Source organism: Spea bombifrons, chromosome 2 (assembly GCF_027358695.1).
Source record: "Spea bombifrons isolate aSpeBom1 chromosome 2, aSpeBom1.2.pri, whole genome shotgun sequence".
Lineage (NCBI taxonomy): Eukaryota > Metazoa > Chordata > Amphibia > Anura > Pelobatidae > Spea > Spea bombifrons.
Window position 1 is genome coordinate 108,232,029 of NC_071088.1, and position 24,822 is coordinate 108,256,850.

Sequence of the window (24,822 nt, forward strand, 5' to 3'; positions counted from 1 at the left end):
TTCTGACAAACAAATATCCTTGCATGTGATATACTTACTCGCTACTAGTGTTGGTCTATTAAGACCCCTCTGTACATGTGGAGGAAGTTCTCTCATTGATTTCAATAGTGTACTGTAAATTATTGGCAAGGATCATTGGATCACAGAGGAAGGGAAAGCTGCAGCTTCTCCCTAAGGTAAGTACTTTATTTTTTTTATATTTAAAGAATACATATAAAAGTACTCATTTAGCTATAACTGTGATTCAGAACTGCTCTAAAAGTGACTTTGGTTAGTAAAATTCATCTGTCTCCAAAGTAGCCCTTAGATATGAAAGATAAAGTCTTCAATTTCAGATAAAGTAATCTATTTCTATTTTAAAAATGTAATGTTTCAAGATTTCCTAGCGCGGAGTATGAATTATTTTTTAAAGCAAAGATTCTGACAGATACTGTATCCTGTATCTAAGTTCCATCCACCATGCCAGTGAGACAAGTAGGCTACTGTGAGTCATTATGCCATTACACAAAATGCCATTTTTCTTTCCATGAGACATTACAATGACTTTATTACACTATAGAGTCGTAACTTTCGTAAGTATATTTTCCATTTACAGCTTCTTCCTACAATGGATCATCAACATACCCACATTCAGTACTTTTCATGAAGGAGGGGGTGATATGACAAAACTATGTAAGATGGATTTCATCCTAGACGTAGGGAATAAGGATTCCTAGAGTGTTCCCTTGCTATATGTGACAAAGTGCGATGCGCTCACATACATAACCCATAACCCACTGTAAGGAGACAACATAAGTTTAACCCAGAGGAAAAGATTATCTCACTGGGAATAAAGAAAAGCTGTCCTGGATAAAAATTCACACTAGTCTCTAGTCAAGTCACTGTGTGGAACATAGTTGTGGGGTCCTAGCCCCATATGCGTTTAGATTAAATACCTTACCATTGCCATCAACATTATGATCATGTCTCACTACCCTCATCATATCCCACAACTTCTTAAGAAGACTAACATAGGGAAATAAGTATTTTATATGCATATTCTGCAGCAGAAAACATACCCACGTACACAGTTCTGCATTTCAGCATTAAAGATGTTAAATAATCACACACACCTGTTCCTAAATCAGCTTAGCATGCATTGTACTCCCTCTCTGGTGAAAGCTGCTGCCCCAGACGTACAGGTCACATTATGTTATGTGATCCCCATGGCCAGACATGCATTTAGAGGGAGCTTCCAATCTGCCCCAGGGCAGGTAGCCCACCAGAAATTGCTGGTATCCTGCTATTTCAGCCCTGTAACAGTCAAGCAGAAGGTCACACTACCTTAACATTTCTCAACACTTCCAATACATACCTATTGTTGTAGGTAACAGACGCCAGTTATTCTTTGTTAATCTAATGTACTTCATGAGGGAGAAAATGTCTTGCAATGTGCAGCTGATGCTGATGCATTATCGGAGAAGCAATGCTACAGAAACCATCCTATGTTGGTTCTGCTGAATAAATTCAGATTATTATGATATATAGGTTCACTTTCTCCAGGAATTGTTCTTTTGTGCACAATGAGAACAAGATGGCTCAGGTCCAGCAAACGATATTTCCTGACAGGTTCATCCATTTCTTCTTTTTTACCGCTCAAAGTCCAGCTTGCTACAAAGTGGCAACATTTTAGTAGAAATGTTTCATCTCAGATGAATGGTCTTTGGGGAACAACATGAATCAGCCCACTACAAAGCAAGGAGCCTGCTAGGAAAGCTGCTGTTTCAAGATACTTTAAGGCAAAAAAGCTAATTAGGGAAGCATAAAAAGTCCCATTGGCATTTCGTTCTGATGGAATGACATAATTTAAAAAAGAACAAAGGCTAAACTTAAAAATACAATACATCAATAAGCTTGTATACATACACTAGCGATTACTTTAACCTCCAATAACCACTTATGCGATAATGAGCTCTAAATGCGAATGTTGCTCACACACTCGTAACTTATTATTAACATCTTTTTTCTTAACATTATTTATTGCTAATCTTAAACTATTTTGGGCAATTGTTTTCTTTTAATCTCTAGAACAGTCAATACTTGTTTCAATGTTATCTTTCACTACTTATTGTTTTATGTAGCGCTATCATATTCTGTTGTGCTGTACAATGGGTAGACAAGACCTAACAGGTAATATATATAACATAATTTGTCTTAGAGAAACAACAGGTGAGGAGGGCCCTAAATGGGAAACTATCAGAACTCCTTGTTCAAATGAGAATTTAGATACATGAAGTCATGATATGAAAATAATAGCCCATAATATTCAGACATGGCAGTCTTCATACTTCATTCAAAGAATGGAGAATTCCACACAGTCCTTTATATGGACATACATGTAATGGCTTGTTTTTGCATTAAATGAACTTTTTTGACCCTCTTCATAATGCCTCTGACTTCAGCGAATAAGTGTCAGGGCCTTACCTCTCACTGCTGAATCAAGGTACTCTCACATGCACAGATGAGCCTTTGGAGCGTTCTGGATCACAGCAGTCCATTATTCTCAGTATTACCGAGCCTTACTCTGTGAATGGGGTAGCAGAAGCATTATTAAACAATAACATCCACCAGACAAGCTGGAAGGCTTGTTTTTCCTTCAGAAATCTTGTGCCACAAGGGGTTCTGGGTAGGGGCATGCAAACAAGGTTAACAATAATCCCCTTTCTCCTCTATATCCACCATATACAAGGATCCCTTGAGGGTGAATGTCCGCTGTACTTCAGCCTTGGGGAAAAAGCTTGGGGAAAAAGGTGCAGTAGCCAGATCACTACTCATCAACAGCTGTTTCGTGATTAATGGGACTCGTCAGCATGAGGTTGTGATTCTGGCTTAATACTTGAGCATACTTAATACTCTGTGAACGGCATGACATAGCAATGCACTTGTCACGCACAGCATTTCACGTCTTTTGCCTGTACGCTGTTATAAATTCTGTAGTACTCCACTTTTATATGTTTTTGTGTACTGCTGCACATACCCAGCTGGCCTCTACCCGTTGGCCTGATTTACAACTTCAATTAGTTGTGGTTTCTCCTAGACAAGCATCTAAGTCCTAGCAGACACAATACCTGAAGCTTAACCAAAGGGGGTGTTACTGTTCTAGGCAAACATCTTTCTCTCGTAGACTTTGCCTTTTTATCTCTGACCAAAAGTCTAACCTCTATTTACTGCATTGCTGGCCTTGAAAAACACCCCCTTGCACTTTATTACCTAGGTAGTTTGTTGCTTGTGCTCTATGAGCATCACGGGTGGTGTCAGTTTGCTATCCTTATTACAAAGTAATATGTTAAGTTCTTATATAAGCACCAGCAAACTTTCAACCCTTTAAGAACTGAGGCCTTGCATACATTTCCCCACTGTTTGCAGTTTTGCTCCCTTCTATACTAGGTGACAATCGTAACCAGCCACATTTTACATAGGAAAACCTATTTTAGTTTTCAGGAGAGGATTAGCATTTCATGGATGCATAGTTAATGACTAGCCTTGCATGGCATAAAGGTACAAATGTAAAAAACATTTCTTCCCCACTCTCTTTGTCATGAAAATCAGAAGCCCACAAGTTAAGTGATTACTTGCAGTGTAACACTGGCATTTTTAATTTGATTATTTTGAGAGTAAAGTATCTATTTTTGAAGAAAAGCCAACCCATTATATTGTCTCCAGAAGTATAATTTGATTGCTATTCTATTATTGTATGGATTTTATCTTTTATACTCCTAGTTTTACACAAGCGCCCCACTTTTTTGAATTTGTGGTTTGATATTGGAGAAACTCTTTTGTGGGTTGCACCTGTGTTGGTTGCTATATCCATAAGTACTAATATTTTTTCTTTTTCTCTTATATACATTTTCTGTTGGAGTAAGAGTAGAAAGCAGCCCTGGGGCATTAAGACCTGCAGACATTAAATGTAATACATGTGGCTGCACATTATATTTTATACTCTTGTTGCACGGCTTGCCTTTGTCCGGTTCGCCAAAATGGCCTGTACGGGCCTGCCAACCACCTCTAAAAACTTTAGTGGTATTATCTTCACCAAGAGGTTTCACAAGCTAATACATTCGCATTTAAATAGTCTTATAAATGCAGTTACCCAGATTTTGCTCTGTTACACAATTCTCTCGTTTGCCCAATGATGACACAGGGAACATCTCTCTACAGATTATTTTCTTTTTAAAGGCAATCTGGGAAGTATTTATTATATTAAAAAAGGCTAAAGATGGCAAAGACATTTCCACAATTCTCAAAAGGATTATTACGGATTATGCGTTATTTCATCGCAAAATAAGAATCAAAGGGATTATGCAATTAACCACTTCAATGCCTACAACACATTAGTGAATTTTCAAACCAGATTTAATTTAGGGCTTTGTGGTGCCCAGAGGTTTAGAGCATTTACATTAATGCATTCCAAAAATGAGTAAGATTATCATTTTCACAGGCTGTACTAGTAATCAGGCTGTGATAATTCCTATTGGCATAGCTAGAAACTTTTCTAAATGGGCTGTTTTTTGTGACTATTCAAATTGTTAACCTTATTAGCTGCTTAGAAATAGCCTATTGATCTAAATATAAACCACAACGTTCCTCTAAATCTACAGACCATAAAACTAATGCATGGCCTGTAATAAGAACTTTATTACAAAATGATTACATATTTTATTTCCCAGAAACGTTGATATTTAAAGGGACTGTTTAATATTTTAATATGCTTTTAAACACAAAAATAAAATAAATAAAGTTAGAAGCAGTCAATCAGTGGCAGGAAAGTGTTCTCATTTAAATCAATGGCAGCACTTTCCACACAAGTGCACTCGGGTCTGAACAGACCCTACACACAGAATTCTCTAAGCCAGTGTTGGAGATGAGCGGGGTGAGTATCTCATGTGCGGGGAGATGCGTTTGGCTGAATACATCTCCTGCAATTAATTTAGCTGGTGGGCAAAGGGACAAATGGGCAGTGCATTTGGAGGGATTCTGAAGAACATATTTGCAAAAGGGACAACAAAGTGTCCCTTTATGGGTGCAACCTTAATTAGGTGTTGACTATACTAAGGCAATATGGTAATCATGCACTAAAACAGAGCCAAAAGTTTTTTAAGGCAAAACCTTGGTGGCTCAAATTCCCAAACACAAACTATTTTATAACTTTTTATATAAGATTTTTATTTATTTCTTTATTTGGATGGAAGCTATTGCATTTGAATATTCCTGTTTAGATACATCAGATTATCTAATCATTCATTATCCACAATAGCTAAATGACCGCTCTGTCCGCTGCTTGTATTTTTGAAGTTCCAATTTAATGTTTGGGCCAAAAAAACTATTAAGATTTCCTAACGAATAATACTTGTGTTCCTTGAAAGAAATGGCAGAAAAATGAGAAATAAGGCTTTTAGCCGATGTCGTCAGACCCCCAACAGAGCTTACAATAGAGTCATCCATCTTAATTTCCGGTGGATCTCTCTAAACACAAAGAATTTGATGTACTCGCTGTATTGAGGGCAGCTTAATAGCAACAACAACAAAAAAAAAACACAACTGGGAATTCTGAGAACTAGGACTCAAATTAACCTCTATTTATAAACTTAAAAGAAAAAGTACACAAAAGTTCTCTTTAATACAAAAGCATTTTAGAACATTCAGATGTAGATGTAAAGTATTTAATTACCAGAACTAGACTAGAATTCTGTACTTTATTTTGTAAAACTAAAGAAGTAAAAATATATATCTGACGATATTTTAATCAAAAATTTCCTTAAAATCTCCTGAGAAAGACCTGTCAAATACTGGAAGTTTCAATTGCTTAATATAATATCTGTATTCTATTTTTACCAAACCCATAATCAGTACACAGCGTTGCAGGAACTCAATTGGACAAGCTGCCCGCAAAAAAAAGAAAAAATTCCTTAGCAAATTTGGTAAATTTGCAATTCGCACGAATCCGAATGCACAAGTCTACTGTATACAGATGACCCTTGCATATGATTATAATTTGACAAATTGACATACATTTTATTTTAATTTGGGTAAGTACATGACAGCTCAGGAAGAAAGACCAGTTTTATTTTCAGGTGGTTTAGGCAGGCTTTGACCTTTTTTTGATGCGTACAATGGCATATTAGTTCAGAAAATGTGACAAGTAAGAAGTCACACAGCAGTCTGGCAAAATCTACTCACCAAGGAACAAGGCACACCATGTATTAAATCCCCAAAAACAGTATCTTTAAAAGCAGGATGGATCACCGCATGGGTTTATTTTAAATTATCTCTGGCAGTGTGATAAGCAAGTTTAAACAAGTGCTACCTGCGTGTGTTTCCGTTGTAATTTTAAGCAGCAGAGATTTCCAGTATTAAACAGAGGAAACTATTTCTCTAGATTTGGCAGCTCCAACAAATCAAATCGTTTGGAATTTGGCTAATTTATGAACCTTGCCCTTCCCATGCCTTCCAATACACTCCAAAAGAATTCTTACTAATTATCTTTATAGTATTTTTTTTTGTTTTTATTAGACTGTATTATTGTTTCAGTTATATATTTGACATTTCTAGAAGGATAATCAATTAACAAGATGGTTCTTTCGAGTTGCTGTTATTTTATACATGGCACAATCTTTACTTAATAAGTGATCTATTAGGTCAACATAGAAATAGGTCTATGGAGCATATGTTTTTGGGGCCTCTGAAGTCTTTTTCCTTCCATCTGAAGAACCCCCGAAAAGGTATTAACTTTGAATAAAAAGGCCATCTTTTCTTCGATAAACACAACCATGTCCATTTTCCTTGTAATAAGGGCCTGATAAGTTTAAGGCCTCATATATCATTTTGTATGAGTGTATCTTCTGGGATCACATTTCTGGCTCTAAAAAGAAAAGGAAAATCAGCTATCCTACACTGTCTTTAACAACAATATCATAGCTGGTCTATAAACACACAATGAGGCTTCATGTATAGCATCATTACTGGTGTACGGACATAATTACGCATATTTACCTCTCTCTATCATTCAGTACATTTCTTTATAAACAAGTGTTTTTGCTTAATTAAGTTGGGAACAACATAAAAACCTGAATACAAGCCATAGCTGCAAAGTAACAACCTTGTTTGCTGATATATGTATCTCTTCCAGAACATGTTATAAGAAAGGCAACTATAATTCTCTCCATAATTGTGCTTTGCCATTTTAATTTCCCTCTATCCCACCAGTCCCGATTAAATTATTCTTCATATGACATATTAATCGCTTTTTACTTTTTAAAGGGCAACAGTTTAAAGTACTTTAGAATAGTTTAGATTAATGGTACTCTAGAAAATTGCCAAGATATCTAAATTCCTGTACAGATATTTAACAACGTATGTATGTGTATGTATATATATATATATATATATACATACATACATACATACATACTATGGCTAACTGTCATGCATAAACATACACAGAACACAAAAAACATAACATGTTTTCTATAATCTCAATTTCAAGCTGATGGGCAGGTTCCTCAAAATATGCACAGTAAACATCCTTCATTGTTTTGTTTGTACTATGGGACTTCTCTCCAATGTGATGATATCGGTGGATACCAAATAAAATGTAAAACCATTATAAAACATAAAAATAAATGAATACATGGAAAACCATGTGTTTGTTTGTTTACAGGCGGTTTATTTTTGTGATGCCATAATTAGTAATCTGTATTTATACAGCTAGGCAGTTATGCCTGCTTGGAATTTGAATAAAATGCTATTATATTACATAAAACTACCCCAGTTCTAAAAAAAAGATAAGTTTTATAGGCTTTAACTGTTTGAGTGAAAGTATAATGCATTTATTATAACTCTAGGGTACAATGGCTTCATTATGTCAAGGAATACATCTTTTAACCCCAAGCAATGACACACCAAAGATGTCCCAAGAGGACCAATGACATACCTGGTCGGCCACTGGTAAAAATAGTCCCTGATCACAGCGATTGTGGTGTCACCACTGTAGCTGATCGTTTCTCCGTGAAGGAAAACTGTAGGAAATAGTGGTTCTCTTTTTTTTTACTTGATCCTAAAGGGTTAATTATTTAAATGTAATTTTAATGCATATTGGGTAGTAGGAGTTGGGGTTAAAAGAAAACGTACAGAAAAATTAGAAAAAAAACAATTTTTAAAAAAATTATATAGTATTACAGAATCAGGCCATATAAAATACGGTATATTTTTGGTATTTTTTAACATTTATAGTAGCTGTGGATAATTTATATACCTGTAAAACTGAATAAATGTATTTTTAAAATCCCATGTTTTTTATTTTTCATAATAATGTCTTACATACATGAATATGGTTTGAGAAAAAAACCCTGGTTGTCCAGAAAAATATATAATTTGTGTGGGTTCACTAAAGGAGAAAGAATGAAAAAAACTGTTGAAAACATAGCAAAAGCACAGAAATTATATATTCATATGAAAATATGAAGAAACAAGGTGATTAATGCATCATTGCACAAAACTAAAGATAAAAAAAATATTTAAAGCATAGTTTTCCCTTAACACATCTTGTTAAGGATAAGGAGTGTTAGGATCTTTTCCTGGGTCGGCAGGATATTGTTTGTCATTTTGCACTAATTATATTTAGCTGATTAAAGCTATTCATAGATACCTTATGCAAACCATTCGTCACATTACATAATATAACGATGCAAACGCATAAATGTAAAGCATATTTCCTTGTTACTTCCTGTCACTGAAGCCTCCGTGCCATGGGCTCCTGGAGGGGACTGAATGCCAGCCTTCCTTCCTTCCTATTAAGCCAGTAAGACAACCTCATGCTGACGAGTCCCATTAATGACAAAACAACTGTCCATGAGTGGTCCAATCTGGCTATTGCACCTCTTACCCGAGTTTTGTCTAAAGGCTTTCTTGTACAGCGGGCAATTACTTTTAAGGGATCCATGTATAAAGTGGATATAGAGGCAAAAGTTCATTATTGTTGACCTTATTTGCATGCACCTACCCAGAATCCCTTGTGGTTGTGGCAGCACCATGAGATTTCTGAGGCTTATCTGGTGTCTGTAGATGAGTGTTTAATAATGCTTCTACAGCCTCCTTCCTACAGACTATGGGCCCTGGCATGGAGTGCCACATTTCCCAAAGTACAAGAGACTGTAAAGACACTGGCGCTCGGACACAGTTTGGGGTTACTGCATTTTGGTATGTGTACCTGGATTTGATATCCAGCAAGTTTCAGCCAGAAGTCAGGAAAACACCTGTGTTAACCATCCTTCCCACAGACTACAATAGCGACCTCCTCTTGGGCTGAGTGCAAATACTGAGCCGTGTGCAAAGGAGGACCTGATGGAGAACTTTGTGTGGCTTCTTGTGTCTATTGTATGTAAATTACCCCTTGTACTGTTTTAAATACCCGTGTGTTTCCAAATAAACCCAGTCCTGTTTTCACTTCAACATGAGTGCTGTGTTATGCTTGGGGTGGGCTGCTATGATCCTTTATTGTCCTTTTCAGGACAGTAGCCACGCTGTGTAGCTAAGCTTCGGATAGGCGCAGTGCCAACGCAGCTCCGGTGCAGCAACGTCCCCCCTTCTCTCTACAACGCCGGTTCTGCCTGGCGCTGAAGGGGTTACTTGTTGGTGTCCTGGCAGGAGGAAGCAACGTTTGGCAGGCGTCCCCAATCGGGGTACAAGGGGGTCCCGTCACACTTCCCCTTGTATATTCAGAATCAAGTCACAAAAGTAATGAAAGCAAAATATTTATTTTTTTGATAAGCACTTGCCTCCCTAACAAATGTATCTAATATATGTGGTTCGACATACATGGAGATTACAGACAAAGCCTATGTAAATGACAGCACACAACATATCACAGGTGGACACACATAAGATGGGCGTTATATGCAAACTAAACAGAATCTAGGCATAAAACACATTTTTTCCCAATTATGCCACCCTTTTGTTGCCTCTGATGTACCTACTTTTGTGGGGTACAGCTCAGATGACCCTCATCATCATTGCAGCCGAGAGTCATGGAAGATGCTCACAAGAGCTCAAGTATGTTTATTTATATCTTGCAGTGGGCACTGAAAGTCACATCTCAACTGGAAATTATTTCTCTGAATTAGTTGACTGTGCAGATGAGATTTAATATAGACAAATGCATGTGAGGCTTCCATGTCTGACATCATGCACGTGCATTCAAATAAGATGAGACCACCGACAGAGGTAAGGCTAATTGCCCTAATATCTCCAAAGTATCCTTATTTAGTAGTACAGTCCTTCTTCGCAAACCCCCTCCATTGCCCCACTTAAATCCCCGGTCTCTCTTTTTCTAGGAGTTCAGAATGTTTGATGGGTATAACTGTATCAGAAATTAAAAGTCACTATATTGTGTACATAAGATATGTTGATAAATAACAAAAACGTATTATTCTTCTAAATGCAATTCAGTTACATAAATAGATACTGATAAGTCACAAAGTAAATGTACTGTAAGTGTACAATTAATTAAGACTTTTACCTTTTAAGTATCTTGGGTATTCTTGTGAAATGTAAAGAGTTTTCCGCAACCTAAAAGAGAACAAAGAATAATTTAAGGATTCCATGAAAAGCATCTAATGCATTAGCCAAACATTTGAAAAACTGTTACGATCAACTGATCAAAAATGAAGGAATTACAACATATTTGAGTCCAGGCTTCCCTTTTTCATAAAACACATTTTTTAAGAATTTATTTTCAAAACGTGAATATAGTGTCCTTATTTGAATGATTCATTGGAAGTTTCCGCTTAAACCAATACAGGAATCAAGGTTTACTGTAGTGAATGGATAAACACCAAAACCTATTGCAAGGAGAGCACGTAAGGAAAAAAAATATAAATCTTTATTAAACACTATGATTTAAATACATATAAAAAAATATATAATATAAAAGTATCTCGGAACCAAGACACATATAGGAAGGTACATATGAACAGGGGCACAGGACTATAGGAACTAGGATGGACATACGTGTGTATATAAAGGCACAAATAAGAAACACAAGGATGACCAAAGCAATAAAGTGAAAAGGAACAAATGAAATAACATACAGCAATGGTACATCGGTGCTCAAAAGTTACTAACCAAACCTATAAGAAAGGCTGAAAACAGCAAAAGGCCTGGTAATGAATGGTGCCAAGTCCAAACGTACCAACCCCAACGTACGTTACGCTACAATGAGCTTCGTCAGGGGGCGTGGATTTAACGGAGGGATATCAGCCAAAGGCTCCTGGTCTGACACGTCCTGCCATCCAGTCCACCATGTTTGCAGTGTGCAAGCTACTTGTGCATGTGAGGGTCACTGCATATGCAACTGCAGGACACATCTTATGGGTCATGCATGCACTGGGCACCATTAATCATCACTGTCCTAGTGAAATAGCACACCAGAGGAATTACCAAGGACAGCAGGATGCAGGCATCAATAAACATATGACTAAAGAAGCATTTACCCTTATAACCAAGAGAAAAACATCAGATGGTCTTAAAATACCCTTTTATATACAAATAATGTGTGAAAACTGGAAATACAAGCAATTCTGGATTTTGCAAACATGGAATTTACAGAGATCAGGTACTATCAAGAACTTTGTGGATGTTTATTCTACTATTGGCAAGTCTGTGCTTCTGTGCAGTGTGAGCTCTTGTGCCACAATACTCCACAGCTTTTCAGATGCATTATGTGAGAAAACGTGTGCCTTTCATCTTTCAACTGCAATCTCCTTCAACTGCATTCAGTCCTGATGGAATTCATCTTATTTCCTTATTGAAGTTTCAGATGTATTACATGACCGCACCATTTACTGTGCTTTAAAGTAGATATGCATAGAAGGGTACAAATCACTTTCAAGACAGCAGCAATATCAGAAACTATAATTATTATGAGACAGGCATTCGATGGGAAAATCAATGCATTTTAATAGCATACAGAGAGGAAGAGATATCAGCAAGGTGACCTCTCCTGATTTCTTATGGACAGCCATGTTTTGATCTACCTTTTATCACTACAGAGAGAGTGTAAGGGTGCTTGGCTTGCCTCGGTCTTCCATGTATGAAAGGCATAGCATCAATAATTGTGTCAAAAGCTTCCACCCACTGCAAAGCATGGTAATCTACAAAGTGGTAAAATTTAATTAGAATGCATAGGGGTCTTTCAAGGTCAGTTTGCTTATTAACTTGTTCACTGACAAATTGTTCATGGCACACATTCAGCCAAGTCTGGGTAGTGAAACTCTATCTCTATTTTCATGAGCAAACAAAAGATTAAAAACGTTGTCAATTAAACAGTCTATACCTATAGCCTTTAGAACAAGAGTAACGCTTGTAAGAGGCATAGTGGGTAGGACTGAGTTTTTCCCATTTGGACTGCTTGCCCACAACATCATTAAGTCTGATCTTTAAGTTCTATGCACTTACCCCAGAGTTTAGTTAGGTTAGCTTATGAACAAAGTATTCGCATCTTTGAGCTGCTGTGAGTTGCCACGAGTGTACAAATTGCATGGGACCTACCAGCTAAAATATGGCTGATCGCAAATACACAAGTTTTGTTTGAGCTGAACAAGTTGCTGAGCATCTAAACTTAGTTTTCAGTATTCATTTTTCAGCTTGCTTTTTAAATTATGATTATTATTTGTTTTATATAGCGCCATCAAATTCCGTAGCGATGTACAATGGGAAAACAGGACATAGTAGCATATAACCAGAGGCGTATCTACTGAAAATAGTGCCTATGGCAAGCACTGAAATTGCGTCCCTGTCCAAATATCTAAAACCCAATTATTAGCCCCTGCTGCCCATATATATATAAATATTAGACCCTGCTGCAGATAGCAGGTATAGATCAACACATTAACACACAAACAATGCATCCACACATTAATTCACACTCTTTACTTACTTCAATATTCTTACTACCCTCTTCCTCACTATCTATCCCCTATCTCTCCCTTGTCACTTTCTAACCCCTCTCCCTCTCCTTTCCCTACTACCCTCTTCCTCACTATCTACCCCATCTCCTTCCCTTATCACTTTCTAATCCCTCTCTCCTTCCCTTATCACTTTCTAACCCCTCTCCCTCCCCTACTCACTTTCTAACCCCTCTCCCTCCCCTACTCACTTTCTAACCCCTCTCCCTCCCCTACTCACTATCTACTCTCTCCCTCTTTGTAGTTCTCTCACCTTTAGGTCCAGCGATGGGAGAACGAGGCTTCTGTCTTTCTGCTCTGCTGCGGCGCCCGCTGCTTCACTGCTGAGCGCCGAAATAGGACGTCATATTCCGGCGCGCAGCATTAAATGCCGGCACCGGGACAGAAGTAGAGGCCTCGTGGAGGAGAATGAGGGGTGCCGAGCGGTTGCTAGGCGCCTCTCTCTCCTCCGCATCAAAACAAAACAAAAAAAGGAGGGTTTAAAAGCCGCTCACTGGCGCCCCCTTTCAAATGGGGCCTATGGCACGAGCCATAGTTGCCATACCTTAGATACGCCTCTGCATATAACATAACAAATTGACTAACAGAGACAACAGGTGAGGAGGACCCTGCTCAAACGAGTTTACAATCTAGAGGGATTGTTATTATTATCAATGTTTAGTATTTAATGTTTATTACCCTAATTGTTTACTAGTGATACCCAGATTCTTCAAATTGGTCTTTTGTGTCGAACAGGAATTAACTTTTTTTTTGTTTGGTATTCAAAAGCTACAGCAAGAGGGTATAATGAATGTATACTTGTTCCTTCAAAAACTTTTTAGTTTCTTTCTCTTTAAGAAATGTGAAATAAGAGCCTTTCCAAAAACACTAGATCCCCTACTACATTTCTCAGTGTGAAGGCTTAGAACATAATTTATGCCAAGTTAAGACAGAAAAAAAGAACACTAATATTAACACTTCCTCTTATATACTGAATTTATTTAAAGCAAAATTATACACTGGGAAAAGGGGAGGGAATGGGAAGATATGGTTGTAGAAATAAAACAAAGGTAATACCAGGGATGTAATTTCTCAGAAACAAGAGTGTGTTCTCATTCATTGAACCGCAGAGCTAAACCCAATCTTTACAAATAAAGGGACTAATACATCAAGGCTATTCAAACCGGGCATTAGGAATAGAGAAAAACTGCCTCTAAATACTAAAAGCAGTACAGCATGAAGAAAAGCGTGTTTGTGATTTACTGTCACACGGCTTAAATATCTAAATATTAGTCACAATGACTTTATTAAAATAATTAATCAAGTACGATTGTTTTTTCTACATACTATTTATTACTTAGACAAGTGGTATCTTTAAGAATTGTATTAAATCAGGCTTTGTTGTGAATGCTATTGATCATCTATGCAACCAAGAGGAACATATAGGTTTTATGTCTTTAAATGCCATTAACTCCTTGGTTTCTCCTTTTAAATAACCCAAATTCCCAAGTGTATTTATTATTATTATTATTGTTATTATTCTAAATGTCTCATTCCGTTACATAAAAAGTATTAGCAGGGCAAAACACAGGTGCAACACAGGCACCTAATGTTAGAATAGGATGAGTTCAGAAATAAAAAGCTATGGACCTAAATCATATCCATAAAAGGCCAATAATAATTAGGAAACAAATTATGCCCCCGAGAAGAAAGCACAGATCTGCTGAGCCTGAATATGTATGCTTGATGATTGGGTTTTCCCTTTTCAACAGAAACAGACATATTGCCATATTATAAAATTCTAATATCATATATGTTATCAGTGATATGTGTTGCTGTTTTGTCATGTTAGCAAGTGTTGATTGTGAAAACTTAATTTAAAGGTGCTGTTCCACCTATAACATTCTTGTAAATAAATGACACATTCCTGGTACTGGTGAATCCCCAAAGCTTCCCAAAAATAAAGTAACCTTTTGCCTGATTCATAGCTTTGACTTGTATAATTATCAGAAAGCACGAAAGTAGGCACTTATAAGTTGTTGACACACAAATTGAAAAGTTTTAAAAAGTTTCTGTGTTATTTTATGTTTTGAAACCCTAAGAGTAAAGAACATGACTGATCTGATAAGCATTATGTGATCTAACACAATGCAATGCAATTAGCGTTTTGTCTAACCAGCATTGCACCTTCATAATAAGTACAGTAATGTGACAAGCATGGGGCCAGCAGTTACTTCTAGCTCACAGGAAAAAGCTCTGTATGTTATATATGATTTGATAGATAATATATCGTTTCTACCAAAGGGAAAGTTTCCCTTGCTTTGGTTTTACAAAGTAAAGTTTTTTCACGTCACATAAAGTGAACAAAACTCGCGTATTGTTTTACTAATTTGATGTGTAATTTGATGTGTAAACCGTAGTGCGGTTTTGTTTTTTTCCCATTGCCCTTTTAAATAGATCTACTGACGCCATCATTGTAGCATACCTCTCTAGTGTAATCAGAATCTAGATCACCTCTACGTCAAAGCCATTTTCCTCAATGTCAAAGCGCTTTTTCTTTCATCTCTTGGGGTGTCACTGTGCTATTTATACAATCCTAAACACATATAGTTACGAAGCATATTTACCAGTTAAGTAGAAAATCTATCTAAACATCTGTTTTACATGTAAACAGCTTGCGGTGATGTATAAAACTAAAGTTATTTTGATTTCCACACATTTTTGAAATATAATGATAGAATTATACTGCTGCCAACACAATTTTGCTGCTGTGACAGATTCCCATGTGTACATTAGTCACTTGATGGCCCAAAGCAGGCTTATGCAACTAGTCAATCAACCCGGCAGAATAGGTAGATAGATATAATTAGCCAATGCTTAATGATAGACGTAAGAGTTTTAATTTATTATGAATATACAAAGGCCATTTCTTAGTTTATCCCACCTACCTGCCATATATGTTTGGGGAAAAGCATTTACTAAGAGTGTTGGAGAGTCCTTCACACTGGTCATTCTCTTGCGGCGTACAACAAACGACATTTATACTTACCCATTTTAAGAGGGCTTTAGGTACCTGATCAAACATTCTAAAGTATGCAGGGCACATTTAGTACCTATAGACCCAATAACTATAGGTGCTACCTATACCCAAAATACAGAAATAGATAATTTCCTCTAGAATGGCTTTTGTGGAAGTGAGGCATACCATGAATGAAACAAGGCCACAGCTTGGCAGGGTCTAGACTTACCCACAGATGTTGCTGTCATGGCAGAATGGGTACATTTATTCTGGCAGCATATTTATTATGCTAAACATGAATCCAAATATAAAGATTAAAAATACAAAACCTATAAAAATGTTGATATTATTTGGCCGTCAGATTTAATACTACATTAGATTTAGAGAAATATATATATATTTTGTAGAGGAAAAAATATTTAGTTTTATGACCATGGAATAAAGTTTAATAAAGAACAAATTTTATGAAATAAATGACAACCCACCAATGTAATTCCTTTATGACATATTAGCTGTCAGATAGCACACCGCCTCATGATAAAGGAGCAAATCTTGACATTTTCAGGGTTGAGAACTCCAGCCAATTGTAATTGACATGCATGAATTCTGACATTTTCTCTTCAAAATATTGTTTACCTTAGAAAATAACTTCACCTGCCACTTTCGTTTAACTTTTCTTTCAGGCAATAAACCAAGTCACTGCCCTTCCAACCTAATTATCCTCTCAAAGTCTCCTGAGATCTTCTTATAAAACATTATGGCTGGGTATACAATATACATTCTATCAACGTTCTAAATAAAGAAAATACGGTATAAACATATCTTAACTTTTCCCAGGAAAAGGGATTCTTGTTTAGCTTGAATGAAATGCTTTTGTGAAAATATGTCCAATAGAAACATAGAATTTCATGGCAGATAAGAACCAGTCGGCCCATCTAGTCTGCCCATTTTTCCTGATGTAAAGACTCAGTCCTTGGTCTTGTCTGAGATTCAGGATAGCTTTACGCCTATCCCATGTATGTTTAAATTTTATCTATATTAGACTCTACCACTTCTCATGGGAGGCTGTTCCATCTTCTCAGTAAAATAAAACTTCCTTATATACATCTAAACCAAGGACCCTCCAGTTTTAGACTATGGGCTCTTGTTCTAACATTTCCCGTCCTTTACTGTATTAAATTCCTTTAAGTATTGAAATGTCTCTATCTCATCTTCCCTCTCTCACCTTTCCTTTCAACTACTCATATTATCGATCATTGATGGATGATTATCAGGAACTAAAACCTAATGGGTCCTAGAACTGCTTTGCCTGAGCCTGTTTGGAGTACTATATAGACAACAGCATATATCCTGCCATCTCCGGCAGAATGTATTTGAGGCTCAAAACCTCAAACCTCTGGGTTCCAAATTAATTTCAGTAGTTCGTTTTTCAGCTGTAAGAATAGACCAGCTAAAATGTTGAAAAACCAAATGAGAATGAACTAACAGAAGGACTATTACCCTCCTTACAAATCACACCAAACCCATAGATTTATAGATTCTAGTTAAAAAATACATGGAAACATAGAATGTGATTTCAGATAAGGACCACTTGGCCATATAGTCTGCTGGTTTTCCTGCTGGACGATCCTTTGTCTTGTCATCCCTATCCCATGCATGTTCAAATTCCCTCACTGTATTAACCTCACTTCATCTGGGAGAATGATCCACTTATCTACCTCTCCCTTAGCAAAGTAAAACTTCCTTACATTACATCTAAGCCTCTGAACCTCTAGTTTTAGGTTATGATGTTTTATTCGAAAATATCTCCTCTTTTGAAATGCACAAGTACAGTCTTATATCTGGCAATGCTTCTATAACAAATTAGAGATTACATATTAGAATCAACAATGAAACCAAAGGGGAAAAAAAGAAATGTACTGTAGCTTTATTTATGTAATCTAAGTGGTCAAATTATACCTTATTAATTTATTTATCTGATTTGTAATTAGAACTACAAGTACTATGGCTGTTTGTATAGAGCATGTACAATTAAATCTATGTTTAGAGATGTACCCTTTTTACAATGTATTTTTCATCAGTTCAAATTGCACTTGTCAGGTTCTGCATTTATCAAGTGAAGATGTAAAGGTGTATCGCAGTCATTATTCTGTAATAACCCAAATGCATTAGTATAATGGCTAGTCTGCGATTGCAGTGTTGATCTTCTTAATTCATCTAAATAGGTGCAGCGTACTTTTTAACTTTCTTCTGAAGCATGATTTAACCTTGCACTGTGATTCATGATGACAACTAGACATTATGGATGGGTTCTGATAGACAAATGTAATGAATAACAATACTTATGAGAATGTTAAGTTTAGCCAACTACAGAATATGTTAAACAATCTGTTGTAATGTTATATTCCAACCCACTGAGACAGGGCCAACACTACCTATAGGCAAGGTAGGTGGCAGCCTAGAGTGCAGATCTACTGGGGGCAGACTGTCCCAAAAGGAGACTTCCTACCCTTGACCGGTTATATGTTCCTGTCTCCTTTCTTGTAGCTTCTGCTTGTCCCCTGGTCTTCTTTCATTGCCAGCTTCTCCGTGAACCAGACTTATCTGTGCAATTGTGAATAAGAGGGGAGGTGGAAGTGCACCAAGAGACAAGAGAAAAAGCGGAGCTGTGTGAAAGGAGACTCGGACACGAAAACAGTTGGCACAGAAGGTAGGGAGGCATAGAAAGAGTGAGTGTGAGGAATTCATTTTAAGAAGAGATGTTCTACTAGGATCAATTCCAAAACCTAATGACCCAGCTCATCAGTATGGGAGGGATGCAACCAAACCTTTAGGGCCACCAAGCTTGCTGTATTGAATGCATTAAACATGGAAGGTGGAACAGCACCTTTAAGATATCTCTACTATTGTTCAGTTGCTGACTGCGGTCTGTTGGTCGAGGCAGCCATAAGGGTAGAGTGAGGTGGTAACTTTTGGATAGGAAATTAATCATGCTAGTTGTGCCACATTCTGCCACCGATTTCTGTTTCCCTGAGGTAAACTTTTAAACTAATATATCCAAATCAATTACATGGATTACAAGACAAAAGGTACAATCTGTTGGTAGTTCTAATATATTTTGTTATGATAAAAGCTGTAACAGAAACAGTTCCACTTTAAGGTTCCCCACGGAGGTTCTTAATGGCTTTATATTTGATGGATGTGCAACTTGCAGTGAATTTTTTGACGGTTCTAGTAAACTGGCTAATATTTGATTTACATCATGTGGCTTTCTCTAATGCAAAGATAGATTTGTAGATCTCAAAATTGTCATTTTGATTTATAAATAGTATTGCTCAGTATCACAATTCTTTTAGGCAAATCCTGCATGCTGCAAAATCATAATTTTCCTGAAACGTTGTTTAAGAACACTGAAATATTTCAGGGAAAAAAAAAAACGTAAAAAAAACGGCTAAGCAGCAGAAAAAGAAATCATCACAAACAAGTGAAACAATAAAGTGTTTAAAGTATATATGGGCAGGAAAGTAGCAATGAATGTGTACTATTGTTGGGAAAAGCCAGTCTTAAAGGAACAGTCATGGCAATTTTTGACACTCTTCGCAGAGCCTCTTGGCCCATTAGCTGTCTTAGCAAGTCATCTGCACAAATAGTCGAGCGGGGTTTCAAAAAGAACAAAAATTAGAGGCACTCAAGAGGTGTTTATAATCAAAATAATGCTTGTTAAGCAGTAAGAAAACCATTACTGTTTGCTTCACTGGTCCCGGAAAATAATTGGGCATTAACACCTCTTTACAGGAAGATTTAGTTCATTCACCCCCCCCCCCCTCCACACACAAACACCTTATTTAATAAGTTCCAGTGCACACAATGCTTTTTGGAATCTCATATTTTGTGAACACATGCAGCATATGCAGGTCAGTAAACAAAGATGGCATTTATTATTATTTATTGTTTTATATAGCGCCATCAAATTCCATAGCGCTGTACAATGGGTGGACAGGACAAAACTAGTATGCAATCTAACAATTTGACTTACAAAGACAACAGGTGAGGAGGGCCCTGCTCAACAATCTACAGGTTAAACTCATTCAGTGCCCCTGTAAAGAGGGACTGCATTTTTCTAAAATAAATAAATAGAAATAATTGCAACCAAAATGTTTACGATCAGATGAACTCTGCTGTAAATTGTTCACAAAGACAATAAATGATGACACTTATAAAGTTGAAAAAATTATAATTGCTCAAATATCATTAAATATCATTTGAAGGACAATGTGGATTGTCTTCCATTGAAGCCACTCCAGAAGTTTCACTGTACATGGAGTGTTATTCTCACTCGTTCAAGGTATTGTTGCTTTGATATACATTCTTCTACATTGGGTCTGTCAAGGAAAGTAAACTGTCCTTTTAAATCTTACAAATAGCTCTGTGAATATCAATGCAGAAAAGGAGACAATTCATCATATAATGAAAAGTTACAAAGCAGTAGTTCCATTTTTCTTTTTGAGTTCTTCATTTCTGATCCTGGACATTAATTTAATAGCGTCTGGGATCTGTTTCTTTTTTTTTTTTTTTACTCTCTTTCTATTCATTTTTCAATTATCTTTAATTTTTTGAATGTCTCTTTCTACATTTCCTTTGAAGTAGAAAATATGTGCTATTTTCCATCATTTCAGTACAACACAGAGCTATATATATATATAGAAAGAGAGATATATGAAATAATCTTAATCATTGCAACCTTATATAAGATATCTTTTATTTTAAACAACTGGTCCTCTCAAGGTATTATGCCCTAGGTGGTATTATATATATATATATATATATATATATATATATATATATATATATATACTGAATTCTATGGTTTTACATATCAGGGCATACTATCTTGATTCTTTTCTTTTTTAGCCATTCTGTTGTAGATGTGCTGGTGTGTTTGGAATCATTGTCCTGTTGTATTATCTAATTTCAGCCAAGCTTTTGGTGTCGGACAGATGGCCTCACATTTGACTCTCGACTACATTATATATATATATATATAAGGAGTTCATGGTTGAACAAATGACTGCAAGGTTCCCAGGTTCTGTGGCTGCAAAATAAGCCCTAATCATCACGGTGCTTGACAGTTGGTATTAGCTGTTGCTGATATGCTGTGTTTGGTTTTCAACAAATATGGTACTGTGCATTACCGCCAAACATCTCCACTTTGGTCTCGTCTGTCCATAGAACATTGTTCCATAAGTCTTATGGCTTGTTCAGATGCAACTTTTCAAACCTAAGCCATGCTGTCATGTTCTTTTTAGTGAGAAGAGGCATGGTCTGGCCTTGGGGTGAATTTGCTGGGATGTCCACTCATGCGAATATTGACAAATGTCTTGAATGTTTTCCAATTTGAATATTTTTTCTCACCTTAGAATTATTTTTTCCTCTAAGAACATTGCTGATGTTTCTCCTCTTTGCCATTCACACCTGAATGATCCATACCAGCAAATTGCTAAAACCTTGGGTTTTATAGAGGTGGTCAAACTTGCTGCTGATCAATAATCAAGGGCCATTGTGTACTTAGTTTTTCATACATGGCTTCTCCATGTTGGCTTTATTTTTGTAGAATAAATCATGACACAGTGTAATGTGTCATATGTTGTTATTCATCTGAGGTTGTGTTTACCTCATTTTTAGACCTGCTATTGTTATTTTGTCCTGATATATATAAAACCACAGAATTCAAGAGGGTGTACTTCCTTTTTCACACGACTGTATAAGAGATGTTTGTATGTACTTTAATAAATGATGAAACATGTCGGGAGATAGAACAAGAGTTTTACAACTTTTTTTTTTAAACAGTTGGGTTTTTTAGTGTACACTTAAAGTTTGAATAAGTAGGAGAAAGTCTGACAGGACGAGGTAGGGAATTCCAGTAGGGCATGGGTGAAATCCTAGATTATGCAAGTAACAGAAATTGATAACTGTTGAAAAGAGATGCAAGTAATGAGTAAAGGAAACATGAATAAGGGCATGAAAGGGCAGATCTGGGCACAACCTGAGATGGCAGTTGAAACTAAAAGATCCTGAACAAAGCCTACTAAGGAAGAACATAGAACAATAAGATGTTGATGATGGACACTGAGAAAAGACCATTAGTGAAAGTAGGATAGAAACAGAGTCAGATGGTGATTGAAGAAATTGTGAGAGATGGCAGTTTGCGCTAGGTAATTGTGAGGGTGTGAAAGGTAAGCAAGACCTAAAAGCCTAAGGGAAGCGGAAAGGAGCAACAATGGAGAACATGTGTCACTGGTTAGAGTTATATGAGGAACAAGGGCCTACGTTGGATAGAGGCTTTTTCTACAAGCTCTCAGCAGAGAAATGTAGGTTAAGAGATGAATAGGAAACAATTCTCTAAAATTAAGTCAAATACATCATTTGTGTATATATGTATGTATAAACAATATTCTGATATGATTTAAAATTACACAAATTGTCAGATGGAGAATACCTTTTAATATTAATAGAAGAAACTCGTAATTTCATACCCCCCGAGTGTCCCTATTTAGCGTGGACAGTCTCTCTTTAGGACTAAAATCCCCTCATCAATGATTTGATTTATTTCAGCTAAGGAAGCATTTGTCTTTGCATCTTGGACCTTATTATAGCACACGCCATCTGAGAAGGTAGTTGTTATATAAAAATAATATATACATTTTCCCCTGGTAGCTATGGAAAATGTTTTGTAGGTGTTGATTCACCAATGGGAAATGAGGATTTCCTATAGAGTACAGTATCTATGGGTTATCTTCCTTGTATTCCAGCTACACACTCAACCCAAAACTGAGGCCAACCTCACTTAAATGCACTTTACAGAATAATTGCCAATAATACCAATTTCTACGGCAGCATTGTATTATAATACATACATAAATCACCCTTGATGAGCTAATTCAAAAGAAAATAAATAATGCTGCCGAGTTAAAAAAAAAAAAAGTTGAATCTCACAAAGTTATCTTGCAAGTATAGCAATTTAAATCACCCAGGCTATTAAGACATTTGTCTGCTCAGTGCAGAAGGCTACATAGTAATTCAGAAAATTGATACTCCTAACCTTCAGACATGCATGGATATAAAAAGCAGAACGTGTGTTTTTGACTGGTTGGAGTCAGCTCTTGTTAATGACTACAGCAGGAAGATTTTGAATACCAACTGAATAAACCACATCTATGTGTAGGTAACATATAAGCAAAAAAAAATGTGAAACATATTTTAAAATAAAATGGCTTTCCCCGTGGGTACTCCCTAGATAATCCAAACGCGAAATACAGGCTGTGTATGATGTCATACTGACATCCATCCTGGGCTGTTGAAATACAGCATTCTAATTTAGGCACTAAATATCCCTTTACTATTGTCATTTCTGTTCGCAAATAATTTGTATCCTATATTATTTTTATAAAAAAGTCATAATAATGATAAAAAATAAAAATTATTAAACAAAGAAACTTAGGAAGAGGATAACTGGAAAAATAGTGATTCAATAGTGAACTCTATTTTAGTTTTAAAATGAAACTTAGTAAATACAGTAAATGCAAGCATTTAAAGATGGCTCACTGTTACAGATTATTATTGTTTGTTTCTTGTAACATAATTAATTGCATAACATCTGCTTTTTGAGGCTTCTGGACTACAGAAAAAAAGTAAAAGCACTTTTAGATAACACAATAACGAGAGCAGTAGCCAAGAATAAAAATCTATACACATCCTCTTGCTATATCAGAGCAAAGAGCTTCCTCCTGAGATAGAGCCTCGGGATGGCTTTAGCCAGTAGACAAATGTCTGAACAGTTTTACCTGCAAGAGAATAGATGCATTTTTTATAATTTTTAGGAACTGCATATATATATATATATATTATATACCCAATCTTGAAAATAATAATCACTAGCACACCGACACCACGTTAGAATAGTTAATTGAGGTCACACCTTGAGCATAAGCTTTCCCATTGCATCATTCTCTTCCACATTTATTGTACATTTGCCTACAGTATGAAAGTACCTAGGAGATGCCTAATTTATACTTTTTATAAACAGAAAAATGTATGCCGAGAACTGGAAAACCTTCAAAAATGCAGTGCCCATAAGATGTATATGTATTAGTAGTCAGTATAATAAAGGGACGGTACAATAGGTACAATATGTCATATAGACATTATCAACAGGGTACAATAGGTATGAATACATTAGGTAAGAAGATCCTTAGCCTGAAGAACTTACGTAATTTATCTTGTTGGGTATTTGCCTTGTATATGTATTTTGTGTTCACTGCCTCCACTAGACCTATTGGGGTCGATTCATTAAAGGAAGAGTTGCATTTAATCTCCAGGATTTCACTATACATTACCCAAGTGAGCTTCTGACCAGCCCTCTATAATGTATAGTTAAACCAGTGAAATTTCTTCATCAATTTTATACAGGGCCAGTTCTCGCTGGATAAACTCACCACTGATGGTCTTTCTTAGTGAATATAGATGTTAAATAGCTGGGAAGCAACTCTCCTGGCAACACTCCCTTTAGTCAATAGACCCCATTGTGTTGGTCCTACCATGGAAAGCTCTTATACATTACTATATCACCATATAAAGGCACACATATGTACATACTGGTCTTATGCACATATATAGCTTCTATTGTATGTATTCCATACACCGCAGATGCCTTTAAAGCTTGTTTGGAATGTTTCTGTGCAATGCGTGGAAGCTGTGTAAGCAAGAATTCCAGTTTAACCTGTGCTCATATAACTTAAAATTGCTAACTAAATGTTGCATTGGAAGCAT

General features: G+C 36.4%; 1 long non-coding RNA gene across 1 annotated transcript in view; it reads right to left on the minus strand.

The window, feature by feature from the left end:
• Window positions 1-10,303: 10,303 nt before the first annotated feature.
• LOC128473319 (uncharacterized) overlaps window positions 10,304-24,822 on the minus strand; it is a 64,700-nt gene continuing 50,181 nt past the window's right edge. Inside the window, exon 3 of the long non-coding RNA XR_008346268.1 lies at window positions 10,304-10,602. This is a non-coding gene — a long non-coding RNA (uncharacterized LOC128473319). The remainder of the gene's footprint in view (window positions 10,603-24,822) is intronic.